The following is a 15,741-nucleotide window of genomic DNA, read 5'->3' as shown; positions in this document are numbered from 1 at the left end:
TCTAACCACTAGGCTACCTGTGACTTAGTGCATTCATCTTAAGATAGCTAGGTCACCACATCTCAGTCATAGTAAGTAGGGGGGGGATTCCTCACCACTGATCACTTAAAGATGGGAGTTGAGGAATAATTGTCTCAATGTGTGTGTATATGCATGTTTGGGTGGTGGGTCATTATTTTATTCAAATGTAGTGCAGGAATGCTTTGCTGCGAGAAAATGTTTGCGTTAACTCAACATCAGTCCCTATGGCAAGTCTGTAACAGTGATGTCTTGCACATAAGCGATTTTGAATTAGCTGATTTGCTTAAACTCCTCAGTCACTTTACCAAACATATGTCTGTAGAAGTGCTCGCAACGGAAGTGGCTCCATCACACAGGATTTGACGCATTAAATAGAAACTATTTAACAGTATTTAACACAACCCCACGTTTGTTGCTTCAGTGGTGTGTAAATGCTCATTCATCGTTACGCCTTGACTATTTGATGGGACGTTTGAGAGAAGGGCATTTCCCATCGTAAGAATGCTAGGGATGTTGAGTGTTAGGTCATACAGCCATCCCACTAGCATGCCAGTGTCCGGCTCGGTATAGGGCTGTAGGAAGACACTTGATTCCCATATACTCCGTTATAACTAAGTTGAGTGGGCTTCTTTTGATGTCGTCTTCTACTTCAAAATGAGTAAGGTGGGAGCAACTGGTTTTTTCCCCCTTACATGTACTTAGTGATCTGATTCTTGACCTTTTGTTTTAAACACCATATCATGGGGGTTATTCATTAGACTTAGTAGTACTTTTACCACCATTTTATATTTTTTCAATTCAGAAACATTTAGGTATTCTACTGTATTTTTCCAATAGAGGACAATAGGTGATTTACCGGGGAAGAAATGTACTCTTTGTGTTAACATCTTGAGTATAAAGCATGTATACATCAATCTAATCAGGAATTCTTAACTGTTTTTACATTCTACATATGGCTGTTGCGTTTCGTGAACAACCCCCATTTTGTTTTAAGGAAGTGGGATTTCATTTTGTGAAGTTGCCATTTTCATCATCTACTGTGTGTTTCCTCCCAATGTGCTACCTTCCTTCCCATTCATACAGACTTTCTATTTGGTCGTCGCATCACAGAGGGACCCCCGATGTTAGTAAGGAAAACAAAACCGCAAACTTTTTCACATCGAAGTGAATCTCACCACAGCCTCTCACTGTGTGTGGACAACTGTCCCCCCCAACCTATCACCTCTGCTTCAAAGACTGTATACAATCTGGATATTTTGACGATCACTTGTTTTATTTTTTCTTGTTTGTATTTTTTATTTTATTTTTGGTTTGTAAATCTATTTAAAACCAAAATAAAGATCTTTCTTAGAGGTTTGAGCTGTTTCTTATAGCAGGAGTGAATGGATATATTCTAATAGATATTATAATAGACTGTTTATGGGGTAATATATTTTCATTGAATACGATTCTTAGCTCGCAATTATTCATTAAATACATTTGTTTTGTGTTCTCTTTATAGATACTGTGGGGATGTATTACCTGAGGTAAGACTGTTCTCCCTCGACTCACTTGTTCTTATCCAGGGTGTTGAATGTAAATTAAGAGAAGTGAAAATAAGTCGCTGTTAAAGTAACAAGGAAAGTTGATGATGAGAGCTGTACTCTACAGTCACCCTGACACCCAGTTGGGATGGTGGAGACCTAAAGGATTTCCTGATGCTTTCCTTGACTTAAAGGGGCACATACTGAGTAGTACTGTTATAGCATCTTTATTTGTTCCTTTCTCCATTTGTGTTCCTTTCTAGACCATGGGAATCTATGACTCGGGGATAACTCTGAGGTAAGACGGTTATTCCTCTACTTCCTCTTCTTATCCTGAGTGTTGAATGTAGAGAATCAATACACTTAACTTTAGATTAACATCACAGTCTTGATCCAAATGGTTTTAGCCATTTTTTGAGGACAGATGTCAGTTGATGAGATTGGTACCCTGTAGTCATCCTAAGAGCTGGGGTGGTGGCGACAAATTATTTCCTGATGTGTTCCTCAACTAAATCCTTAACAAAAAAAACGCATACTGTACTACTGTAGCTTCCTTATTTATTCTGTTATGTGTTCTCTTATAGACACTTGGACGTATCACTCAGGGATAACTGAGGTAAGAATGTTGTGTGTGCTATTCTCATTTTGAGTGTCGAAAGAAGCCACTTAACTTTAGATTAACCTCAGCACTCAGGTTGTTGCCCTTTTGGCCCTACTGTGATATCAGGGGGTCAGGTGACAAGGAAAGTTGTTGATGAGATATGTAACCTGCAGTCACCCTGAAGGAGAGTTTATCGCCACAACCCTAACATGGTTATTCAAGTAATGGCCTTGTGTGAAGAGATTTATATTGGCCTGTAAAGGGCTCTTATGTATTTTTACCTCTAGGGGGCAACATTACCTTTCACTAGAATCTAGAGTAAATACGTGGGGCTGTTGTCAGCTATAGTGTCGGTTTGCACATGGTTTCAATCTGCTGACCAACTGAAACCGCATTAGATTCAACAGTAAACATCACACAGACAGACAACTGAACTTTCCACCACAGTTCCATCATAACTGTTGGCAGGTGGTGCTCATTCACTTACAAAATGGCTCTTCTTGCAGTAGTGTGAGCAACAACCTCAAAATAATGTGTACATCACCGTTAACAAATAGCACATCAAACAGTTTGTTTTGATTATCTGATGGTGTTCTATGTCTGCCCAGGCTACCTCACCTGTTGGGCATTGAGGAAGAAGACCTCATCCTTGTCTGATTGGAGAGAACATGGGCCAACTGGTCCATTTTATATCTTCAGAGCACACTCAGAAAGAGAGAGGGAGTCACATGACTCACAAAAACACTTCTAGCTTTTTGAGGACTTGGAGACAGATTGAAATTTACTGGTGGGTTCATTAAAAGAAATGCACTCCCAACTTTTTATTTTTTTATTTTTTTACATGACCCTCCCCTTGTACTGTAAAATAAATGCAACACCCTCCCCCCTCAGAGTTAACTAAAAATGTTTATGACCACAAATAACTGTAGCGACCCTGTGTTTATAAACAGGGATATCTAATTCGCTACAGTAGCACATTCGATGCCATGCAGGGCTACGGGCCTGAAGGTTGAGGGTTCGCCGACCACCACAGGGGAGCTCACTGTCGTCCACCAAACCTGCATGTTTCATTACTTCACTATCAGTGCTGGTTGCCGACACTGATCAGCAAGGGGGAAATCAGATTTTCAACATTTTGATGCCATATTTATAATTCTATAAGCCTCTGGGACCAATTCGTAAGCCCGAAGGATAGCAGCTTTGTGTCCTAATTTGAACTCTGGTCGAGAGAGAAAGCGGCGTACACTTTGAGCTTTTCCCACAAAAACACTTTGGAGGAGCAGTGACCAAATATACTACATGGCCTTAAGTTTAAGCCTGGCTCGCTGTCGGCGTTCCAATTCATCCCAAAGGTGTTCGATGGGGTTGAGCTCAGGGCTCTGTGCAGGCCAAGTTGTTCCACACTGATCTCGACAAACCATTTCTGTATGGACCTCACTTTGTGCACGGGGGCATTGTCATGCTGAAACAGGAAAGGGCCTTCCCAAAACTGTTGCTACAAAAGTTGGAAGCACAGAATTTTTTAGAATGTAATTGTATGCTGTAGCGTTAAGATTTCACTTCACCGGAACTAAGGGACCTAGCCTGAACCATGAAAACCAGCCCCAGACCATTATTCCTCCTCCACCAAACTACCGCTGGCGCTATGCATTCGGGCAGGTAGTGTTCTCCTGGCATCCGCCAAACCCAGATTCGTCTGTCGAATTACTAGATGGTGAAGCGTAATTCATCACTCCAGAGATCACATTTTCACTGCTCCAGAGTCCAATGGCGGTGAGCTTTACGCCAGCCGACGCTTGGCATTGCGTTTGATGCTCTTAGGCTTGTGTACAGCTGCTCGGCCATGGAAACCCATTTCATGAAGCTCCCGACAAACAACCGAGGACAGATGGTTTTTACTCGCTACTCGCTTCAGCACTCGGAGGTCCCATTCTGTGAGCTTGTGTAGCTTACTACTTCACGGCTGAGTCGTTGTTGCTCCAAGACGTTTCCACTTCACAAGAACAGCACTTACAGTTGACTAGGTTAGAAATTTGACAAACTGACTTGTTGGAAAGGTGTTATTGCATGTCGGTGTGCTCAATTTTTATACACCTGTCAGCAACGGGTGTGGCTGAAATAGCCAAATCCATTAATTTGAAGGGTTGTCCACATACTTTTGACCATGTGTCTCGCAGCCATTTTTAGGGTTTTAGCAAGTCACTCAGAGTAAAATATATATATCCACCTCCTTTTTGTTGAAAGGCAGTACAAGCAGGCTGTTCTTACCATGATCAATCTCTGAGGGTGCAGGGTGGCCTGACTTTATTCGGAGTACTTCCAGATCTATCTCCCTTTGTCGCGCTTCCAGCTCCATCTCTCTCTTTCAATGGAATGGCATGCGCACATTCTTCTTGTTCTAGTCTGGCTGCATGTTCTCATTCCCTTTCCTTGTGCTCAAGCTCTAATTTCTGTTCCCATTTTGCCTTTAGTACTACCTCTCCCAGTTGCATGTCTATGGGATGCACTCTACCACCCGTAGAACCCTTATCATCCTCCCTCTCCTGAAGGATTTCCCCCTCCACCAAAGCAGTATAGACTAACTCTTTTGACTACTGCTTTCGAATCAGCATGTGCAACTTTGATATCATAATGCTTTGCGATGAAGAGCAGAAACTTTTTTACATTTATCTAGCATCTCCCAAGTAAGGTTTTCCACAAATGCTTCCAAAGTAAGTAAATGTTTTTAATTTTATAAGCTTATGTGTTTATACAACTTTCAAAATGTGGAATGGTGCTGCTTGATCTTCAGAAGGCTTTTGATACAGTTAATCATAGCATCCTACTTGCCAAGCTAGAGGCTCTTGGGTTGGGCAGTACTGCTCTTGGGTTGGGCAGTACTGCTCTTGGGTTGGGCAGTACTGCTCTTGGGTTGGGCAGTACTGCTCTTGGGTTGGGCAGTACTGCTCTTGGGTTGGGCAGTACTGCTCTTGGGTTGGGCAGTACTGCTCTTGGGTTGGGCAGTACTGCTCTTGGGTTGGGCAGTACTGCTCTTGAATGGGGTAAGTCCTACTTGTCGGGGAGGGAACAAGTGGTTGAGGTAAATGGTTTGCCCCCGAGGCTAAACCCATAAGCTGTAGCATGCCACAGGGGAGTGTGCTAGGGCCTCTGCTATTCCTGCTGTACATACATTATTTGAAGGATGCTTGCTCATGTCATGTCACCTGTTTCTTTATGCAGATGACCAAACCACACTGGAAAGTATACTGAGTGCAGAGCTCACTAACAACAAAGACAACAAGCTATCTCTGCACCTCAGCAAAACAGAAGCAATTCTGTTCGGGTCCAAAATGAAACTAAGCAAGTCCTCATACATCAGGGTACAGCTAGCAGGAGAGGTACTCACAGCCAAACAGCAGTTAATTAATTAGGATGTACACTAGATGACCGGGGAGGGGGGAGTATGTATGGCTATTAAGTTACTAGGTAAGGTCTCTGCCACAAACGCGTAGGAAGGCTAGAAAGTCTAAGCTGTTGAAAAAATATTCAAAGAAAGTGCTAGCAAATGTTCTCATCTAATGGCATTTTGACAATGCTAGCACCTCCTGGTTCGAATGCTCAACTAATCTACTAAAAAGCAAGCTTCAGGTAGCCCAGAACAAGTTGATTGAGCTCACATACTCATATTGGGTAGTAGCCAATTTCAGGAGCTCAACTGGCTGCCCGTTGAGTCAAGAATCACACAGACCAAGCTTAGTCTGGTACATCGGATCAAGCTCCTAGGTATTTGTCTGTCCTACTTTCCCCATGTTAGAGATTCACACAACAGTAGAGCTAGGATATCTAATGTTTGTGTGTGTGTGGTTTCAGAAGCCTGACAGGGTAAGGTACCTTTTTATATTCAGGAGCCTCTGAGTGGAATAGTCTGCCTCTGTCTGTTAAAACTATTCCCACTCTGAGTAGCTTTTAAAGGAAGGTGAAATCCTGGTTAATGGATAGTGCTTCTGTGAGCAATCCCTCCTAGCCTATGGATGATGACCAAATAGAATTACTTTGTGTATAGCATGTATACACTACCGATCCAACGTTTTAGATCACTTACTCATTCAAGGGTTTTTCTTTATTTGGACTATTTTCTACATTGTAGAATAATAGTGAAGACATCAAAACCATGAAATAACACATGGAATCATGTAGTAACCAAAAAGTGTTAAACAAATCCAAATCTGTAGCTACCCTTTGCCTCTGACAGCTTTGCACACTCTTGGCATTCTCTAAACCAGCTTCGAGGTAGTCACCTGGATTGCGTTTCAATTAACAGGTGTTCCTTGTTAATTAAACATTCATTTGTTGTTTTTATGACTAAATAACCTAATTGACTTCCATTTTAGCTTCTGTTTTTTAAAAATCTTTCCACATATCCTAAACTTGCTAAATGCTATCATGAAAGTAGACTACAATGGAAATAATACTTTTTAAAATGTATCCTCAATGATTCCTAATCAAGTACCTAACTTTGTATGTGTACCTTGTTGTAAATGATCAAATAAACCAAGCTTATTATGACCGTGTCACATTCTTTTCAGGTCACCCCTATTCCTCAGTGACACACTACATCCGGCATTGTCCCCCACTCACCCACCCACACCTGATGAGAGAATTTTCCTAGTATTTTAAAATTGTTCCACCCTGAGAAGTTTGAGAAACAGACACCTCCACAAGTCCTCAACTGGCAGCTTCATTAAATAGCACCCGCAAAACACCAGTCTCAACGTCAACAGTGAAGAGGCGACTCCGGGATGCTGGACTTATAGGCATCATCGCGGAGATGCTGCCTATAAAAGAAATGTTTGCAAATTTAAAAATAAATGATATCACCTTTACATAAGTATTCAAACCCTTTACGCAATGCTTTGTTAAGGCAGTGATTACAGCCTAGAGTCTTCTTGGGTATGACGCTACAAGCTTGGCACACCTGTACCACTTCTTGCCTTACTGTATGTGAGGATTGGTCCCCAAGGCAACTAAGGAGAATTGGGGGAAGATAGAAACCGGTGGTAACAACAATGGATATTTTTTGTTTATGTGCTGTGGACGTGTAATGCCTCTGACTCACCAGCCGTCGTGTCCGTCTGTGAGGGTGAATGGAGCCGTCCTCCTCCATGCAACACACAAACTGCTGTAACAACAAATGCTGTGCTGCAGCCTCCTGGCATGTTAGCTCTCCCACTGAGCTTTGGGTCAGAGGGTTTTTATCTGTTATTTCTACTCTTCACCGCTCTGCTCCCGTCTCACTTCCTGTTCTTCCAGGGGTCCAATAGAGTTGTTTGTGGCTGAGGCACAGAGAATTAAAGGAGTGGGTCTCAGGACACAGACCATAGGGAGTCAAACCATGACGATCAAGGATAATTGGTCACTTTCCTGTGCTCTGATTTTCATGTCCTCCTTGGGAAGAACAAGTAAGGTGTACCATTAAATCATTTGTGTGATTCACAGGTATGACCAAGGGGCAAGAGCTTGTTTCCTCTGGTTTAATTGGAAGACTTCAGTGTTCTTTAAATTCTCAAACAGATAGAGATGCTGGCAGTGGCCATTAATGTGCACAGAACAGCTACAGTAACCTTTCCCCTCTGTATCTGTCTCTAGGTCCCTGTCTCAGCCTACACGGGTTATTTGGATAAAGGCTATCTATGGCCTTAATTTGGTATTGAATTGGCTTACCTAATAATATAAAGAATATGGTGTGTGTGTGTGTGACGACCCTCCCACTCTGTCTGCCGTATTCTCTCTTTGTTCTTGTTTCCTTATTAGGATGCCGGTGGGCGGAGTTGGGAGGGTCGTCAGCTACATGGGGAACAACTGGGCCCGGTCTGTCCCAGGATATAATCAACAGTTACATCAAAACACAACAATGGCCTACATCATAAATAAAACAAAACATTCTACAAGATATTACACTTATAAAATATAAATTCCACAATGCCATAACATTACAATGTCATGTCTGCGTTGTGTCAGGAGGTGTTTTTTTCAGATTTTACTGCTCGCTTGAGTTACTTGATGTGGATAAGTTCCATGTAGTACTGTACATTTCCCAGAGTGTGTTCTGGACTTGATGACTGTGAAGAGACCTCTGGTGGGGGGTATGTATGGGTGTCTGAGCTGTGTGTTAGCTGTTTGAACAGAGAGTTCTTTACTTTCAACACGTCAATACTAGAGGTCGACTGATTATGATTTTTCAACGCCGATACCGATTTATTGGAGGACCAAAAAAGCCGATGCCCATTTTTAAAATTTTTATCATTTACATTTTATTTGTAATTATTGACAATTACAACAATACTGAATGAACACTTATTTAAACTTAATATAATACATCAATAAAATCAATTTAGCCTCAAGTAAATAATGAAACATGTTCAATTTGGTTTAAATAATGCAAAAACAAAGTGTTAGAGAAGAAAGTAAAAGTGCAATATGTGCTATGTAAGAAAGCTAACATTTTCAGTTCCTTGCTCAGAACATGAGAACATATGAAAGCTGGTGGTTCCTTTTAACATGAGTCTTCAGTATTCCCAAATAAGAAGTTTTAGGTTGTAGTTATTATAGGACTATTTCCCTCTATACCATTTGTATTTCATTAACCTTTGACTATTGGATTTTGTTATAGGCATTTTAGTATTGCCAGTGTAACAGTATAGCTTCCGTCCCTCTCGAGAAATGCAAGGGAAACAACCACTCCAAGGCTCAGAGTAGCGAGTGACGTTTGCAACGCTATTAGCACGCGCTAACTAGCCAGCCATTTCACTTCTGTTACACCAGCCTCATCTCGGGAGTTGATATGCTTTTGAAGTCATGCTTGAAGTCATAAACAGCACAATGCTTGACGCACAACGAAGAGCTGCTGGCAAAACGCACGAAAGTGCTGTTTGAATGAATGTTTACGCGCCTGCTTCAGCCTACCACCGTTCAGTCAGATACTTAGATACTTGTATGCTCAGTCAGATTATATGCAACGCAGGACACGCTAGATAATATCTAGTAATATCATCAACCATGTGTAGTTAACTAGTGATTATAAGATAAGTTTAATGCTAGCTAGCAACTTACCTTGGCTTACTGCATTCGCGTAATAGGCAGTCTCCTTGTGGAGTGCAAGGAGAGAGAGGCAGGTTGTTATTGCGTTGGAATAGTTAACTGTAAGGTTGCAAGATTGGATCCCCCGAGCTGATAATGTGAAAATCTGTCGTTCTGCCCCTGAACAAGGCAGTTAATCCCCGCTAGTCTCTTCCTAGAGCTGGCCACCCGGCCATACTGAGCAATCGGGGAAGAAGGGCTTTGTTCAGGGAGGTGACCAAGAACCCGATGGTCACTCTGACAGAGCTCAAGAGTTCCTCTGTGGAGATGGTTGTCCTTCTGGAAGCTTCTACCATCTCTGCAGCACTCCACCAATCAGGCCTTTATGGTAGAGTGGCCAGACGGAAGCCACTCCTCAGTAAAAGGCACATGACAGCCCGCTTGGAGTTTGCCCAAAGGCACCTGAAGGACTCTCAGACCATGAGAAACAAGATTCTCTGGTCTGATGAAACCAAGATTGAACTTTTAGGCCTTAATGTCAAGCATCACGTCTGGAGGAAACCTGGCACCATACCTACGGTGAAGCATGGTGGTAGCATCCTGCTGTGGGGATGTTTTTCAGCGGCTCGGACTATGAGACGAGTCAGGATCGAGAAAGATGAACGGAATAAAGTACAGAGTGATCGTTGATGAAAACCTGCTCCAGAGCGCTCAGGACCTCAGACTGGGGCGAAGATTCACCTTCCAACAGGATAATGACCTAAGCACACAGCCAAGACGCAGGAGTGGCTTCTCTGAATGTCATTGAGTGGCCCAGCCAGAGCCTGGACTTGATCCCGATCGAACATCTCTGGAGAGACCTGAACATAGCTGTGCAGCAACACTCCCCAGACAACTTGACAGCTTGAGAGGATCTGCAGAGAACAATGAGAGAAACTCCCCAAATACAGGTTTTCCACACTTGTAGCGTCTACCCAAGAAGACTCAAGGCTGTAATCACTGCCAAAGGTGCTTCAACAAAGTACTGAGTAATGGGTCTGAATTCTAATGTAAATGTTGTATTTCAGTTTTTTATTATGGAGTATTGTGTGTTGATTGATGAGGGGGGAACTATTTAATACATTTTAGAATAAGGCTGTAACAAAATGTGGAAAAAGTCAAGGGGGTCTGAATTCTTCCCGAATGCATTGTGTATCTTAGGAAGGGTATAAAACAAGCGTGTTGAAATTTCCAAGAGCATAGAAGTCTCCATCATTGGGACATCTAAAAAAATACCCAGACTCTGCCTAGAGCTGGCCTTCCGACCAATCTGATCAAGAAGGACCTTGGTCAGGGAGGTGGCCAAATACCCAATGACCACTTTGACAGAACTGCAGAGTACCTTGGCTGAGATGGGAGAACCTGCTAGAAAGTCAAGTCTCCACATCACTTCACCAATTTGGGCTTTGACAGCATGCCTGGAGTTTACCAAAAGACACGTGAAACTCTGAGAGCATATGGAAAAATATTTTGTGGTCTGATGAGACAGAAATGTAACTTTTGGCCTGAATGCAAAGTGCTATGTCTGGAGAAAACCAGGCACAGTTCATCGCCCTTCTAACAGCATCCCTACTGTGAAGCATGGCAGTGGCAGGTATTGGGAAACTGGTAAGGATAGAGGGAACAATGAATGGAGCCGAATAGAGGAAAATACTTGATGAGAAACTGCAAATGACCTTAGACTGGGGGCGATGATTTACGTTCCAATAGGACAATGAACCCAAGCATACAGCCAAAGCAATGCTAGAATGGCTTCAGAACAAGAATGTGAAAGTCCTTTAGTGGCCTAGCTCAGACTTGAATCTTATTGAAATACTTTGCTGTTCACCGCCGCTACCAATCTGAACAGAGCTTGAGAAAATCTCCCATGAAGAATCAAAACTGTAATCACCGCCAAAGGTTATTCTACAAAGTATTGTCTTAGGGGTGTGAATACTTATGTAAATTAGATATTTCTGTATTTCTTCAATAAATGTGCAAACATTTCTAAAAACATGTTTTCACTTTGTCATTATGGGGCATTGTGTGTACATGGGTGAGAAAATTAAGTATTTATTCCATTTTGAATTCAGGCTGTAACAAAACAATAATGTGGAATAAGTCAAGGGGAATTAATACTTTTTGAAGGTAGTTAACTCTCGGTCCACAGTATGGCAGAGGATGTAAAGCCATAACACACACGTTTTTTCAGCAGCAGACTATGATCGCCGATGTCAAAAGATGCACTGAAGTCTAACAAAACAGCTCCCGCGATCTTCTTATTTCTTTCAGACAATCATCAGTAAGTTGTCTTAGTGCTGTCCAAGTTAAGTGCCCTTCCATGCCAGGTCGCAATTGTAAATGAGAACTTGTTCTCAACTTGCCTACCTGGTTAAATAAAGGTGAAATAAAATAAATAAAATTAGCGTGCTGAAAGTCTGTTGTCAATTTGTTTACTGTAAGAAAAGCATTGTATTTGGTCCAAAAGTTTACAAAAGGGTTGGAAACAGGCTGATTTGAGCCAGTAAAGGGGCCTTTACTATCCTTAGGTAGGGTAATAACTTTTGCTTCCCTCCAAGTTGTCAGACCCCGGTGGCTTGTCATTGTTGATAGACAGCATATTTTTTTCCCCTCTTCCACAATCACTTTACTGAATTCAAAATGACAACGCTTGTCTTTCATAATTTGGTCAGATATACTTGGATGTGAAGTGTCAATATTTGTTTCTGGCATGTCATGCTAAAGTTTGCTAATCTTGCCAATGAAAAAAAATCATTAAAGTAGTTGGCAATATCAGTGGGTTTTGTGATGGATGAGCCATCTGATTCAATGAATGATGTAGCAGAGTTTGCCTTTTTGCCCAAAATTTCATTTAAGATGCTCCAAAGCATTTTACTATAATTATTTGTAATTTATCTTTATTTCATAGAGTAGTTTATTTTATTCAGTTAATCCACATGATTTCTCAATTTGCAGTACATTTGCTAATCAGTTGTACAGCCAGACCTATTTGCCATTTATTTTGCCTCCTCCCTCTCAACTGTACCATTTTTCAATTCCTCATCAATCCACAGGGATTTAACCATTTTTACAGTCATAATCTTAATGGGTGCATGCTTGTTAATAACTAGGATAAGCAATTTCATAAATGTGTCAAGTGCAGCATCTGGCTGCTCCTCATTACACACCACGGACCAAGAAATATGATTTATATCAACAACATAGGAACGACCTTGTTAGCTCGGGGATTCGATCTTGCAACCTTCCGGTTACTCTAACCACTAGGCTACCCTGCCGCCCCATTTAAATCGCCCAGAAAATATACCTCTATTGAAATAACATTACCGGTCAAAAGTTTTAGAACACCTACTCATTCAAGGGGTTTTCTTTATTTGTACTATTTTCTACATTGTATAATAATTGTGAAGACATCTAAACTCTGAAATAACACACATGGAATCATGTAGTAACCAAAAAAGTGTTAAACAAATCCAAATATATTTAATATTGTAGATGCTTCAAATGCCACCATTTGCCTTGATGACAGCTTTGCACACTAGCGGCATTCTCTCAACCAGCTTCATGAGGTAGTCATGGAATGCATTTCAATTAACAGGTATGTCTTATTAAAAGTTCATTTGTGGAATTTCTTTCCTTAGTGCGTTTGAGCCAATCTGTTGTGTTGTGACAAGGTAGGGGGTATACAGAAGATAGCCCTATTTGGTAAAAGACCAAGTCCATATTATGGCAACAACAGCTCAAATAAGCAAAGGGAAATGACAGTCCATCATTACTTTCAAGACATGAAGGTCAGTCAATATGGATCATTTCAAGAACTTTGAAAGTTTCTTCAAGTGCAGTTACAAAAACCATCAAGAGCTATGATGAAATTGGCTCTCACGAGAAAGGAAGACCCAGAGTTACCTCTTCTGCAGAGCATAAATTCATTAGAGTTACCAGCCTCAGAAATTGCAGCCCAAATAAATGCTTCAGAGTTCAAGTAACAGACACATCTCAACATCAACTGTTCAGAGGAGACTGAGACTGTGTGAATCAGGCCTCCATGGTCGAATTGATTCAAATAAACCACTACTAAAGGACACCAATGAGAAGAAGAGACTTGCTTGGGCCAAGAAACACGAGCAATGGACATTAGACCGGTGTAAATTAGACTGGAGTCAAGATTTGAGATTTTTGGTTCCAACCGCCGTGTCTTTGTGAGATGTGGTGTGGGTGAACGGATGATCTCTGCATGTGTTTTTCCCACTGTAAAGCATGGAGGAGGAGGGAGTTATGGTGTGGGGGTGTTTTGCTGGTGACACTTAACCAGCATGGCTACCACAGCATTCTGCAGCGATATGCCATCACATCTGGTTTGGGCTTAGTCCCACTATCATTTGTTTTTCAACAGGACAATGACCCAACACACCTCCAGGCTGTAAGGGCTATTTGACCAAGAAGGAGAGTGATGGAGTGTTTCATCACATAACCTAGCCTCCAGAATCCCCTGACCTCAACCAAATTGAGATGGTTTGGAATGAGTTGTACCGCAGAGTGAAGGAAAAGCAGCCAACAAGTGCTCAGCATATGTGGGAACTCCTTCAAGACTGTTGGAAAAGCATTCCAGGTGAAGCTGGTTGAGAGAATGTCAAGAGTGTGCAAATCTGTCATCAAGCCAAAGGGTGGCTATTTGAAGAATGTGATTTGTTTAACTCAACTTTTTTGGTTACTATATGATTCCATGATGTGTTATTTCATAGTTTTGAGGTCTTCACCATTATTCTACAATGTGTAAAACAAAGAAAAACCCTTGAATGTGTAGGTGTTTTAAAACTATTGATCGGTAGTGTACATTTATCAAGCATTTCACACGTTATCCAGATACTGACTGTTAGCACTTGGTGGACTATAGCAGCTTCCCACCAAAATGGGCTTAAGGCAGATGAACCTGTGGCAATATTACTTCAACAGTATTTAACGTGAGATCCTCTCTAGGCTTTACAGGAATGTTGTTCTGAATATTAACAGCCACACCTCCACCTTTGGCATTTCTGTATTTTCTGTAGATTGTATAACCATATGTATTGCTACCACTGTATCATCAAAGGTATAATCTAAGTGAGTTTCAGAGATTGTCAGAATATGAATGTCATCTGTTTCTAGCAAATTGTTGAAGAGATGACAAATAGGAGTGGCAATATGGTCCACGACCATCCTCAGTAGTTTTCCATCCAAGTTGTCAGTACGAGATGTTTTGTCATTATTGATAGACTATTTTTTTTTTACCTCTTCCACACTCACTTTATGCTATTTCGAAATTACAATGCTTGTCTTCAATGGTGACTTATGCATGGATATGAAGGTTCAGAATTTATTCTTGACATGTCATGCCTACATTTGCTAATCTTGCCAATAAAAAACTCATTAAAGTACTGGCAATATGAGAGGGTTTTGTGATGAATGAGCCATCTGATTCATCCCAAACCATCTCAATTGGGTTGAGGTCGGATGATTGTGGAGGCCAGGTCATCTGATGCAGCACTCTATCACTCTCCTTGGTCAAATAGCCCTTACACAGAATGGCGGTGGTGTGTTTTGGGTCATTGTCCTGTTGGAAAACTTTTAACCGGTACTGTATATCATTTATCTTTGTCTCATAATACAGTTTCTTCTTCTTTTTGTATAGTTTAGTCACATGATTTCTCAATTTACGTTATGTTTGCCAATCGGCTGTAAAGTCAGACTTATTTTCCATTCCTTTTTCCTCGTCCCTCTCAACCATACCATTAGCAGTTTTTACAGTCAGTGTCTTAATCAAATCAAATCAAACATGTATTTATATAGCCCTTCGTACATCAGCTGATATCTCAAAGTGCTGTACAGAAACCCAGCCTAAAACCCCAAACAGCAAGCAATGCAGGTGTAGAAGCACGGTGGCTAGGAAAAACTCCCTAGAAAGGCCAAAACCTAGGAAGAAACCTAGAGAGGAACCAGGCTATGTGGGGTGGCCAGTCCTCTTCTGGCTGTGCCGGGTGGAGATTATAACAGAACATGGCCAAGATGTTCAAATGTTCATAAATGACCAGCATGGTCAAATAATAATAAGGCAGAACAGTTGAAACTGGAGCAGCAGCAAGGCCAGGTCGACTGGGGACAGCAAGGAGTCATCATGTCAGGTAGTCCTGAGGCACGGTCCTAGGGCTCAGGTCCTCCGAAAGAGAGAATTAGAGAGAGCACACTTAAATTCACACAGGACACCGAATAGGACAGGAGAAGTACTCCATATATAACAAACTGTTCCTAGCCCCCCGACACAAACTACTGCAGCATAAATACTGGAGGCTGTGACAGGAGGGGTCAGGAGACACTGTGGCCCCATCCGAGGACACCCCCGGACAGGGCCAAACAGGAAGGATATAACCCCACCCACTTTGCCAAAGCACAGCCCCACACCACTAGAGGGATATCTTCAACCACCAACTTACCATCCTGAGACAAGGCTGGGTATAGCCCACAAAGATC

The 15,741-nt window shown here is 41.7% G+C and overlaps 1 long non-coding RNA gene across 1 annotated transcript; it reads left to right on the top strand.

The window, feature by feature from the left end:
* Positions 1–81: 81 nt before the first annotated feature.
* Positions 82–3,595, top strand: LOC112250895. Its single transcript, XR_002953587.2, has 3 exons — positions 82–1,842; positions 2,129–2,160; positions 2,754–3,595. It is a non-coding gene; the product is annotated as an uncharacterized LOC112250895 (long non-coding RNA).
* The last annotated feature ends 12,146 nt before the right edge of the window (positions 3,596–15,741 follow it).

Source organism: Oncorhynchus tshawytscha, linkage group LG05 (genome assembly GCF_018296145.1).
Source record: "Oncorhynchus tshawytscha isolate Ot180627B linkage group LG05, Otsh_v2.0, whole genome shotgun sequence".
NCBI classification, from domain to species: domain Eukaryota; kingdom Metazoa; phylum Chordata; class Actinopteri; order Salmoniformes; family Salmonidae; genus Oncorhynchus; species Oncorhynchus tshawytscha.
The sequence above is the reverse complement of the archived record's forward strand: the minus strand, read 5'-3'. Positions and strand labels throughout refer to the sequence as shown.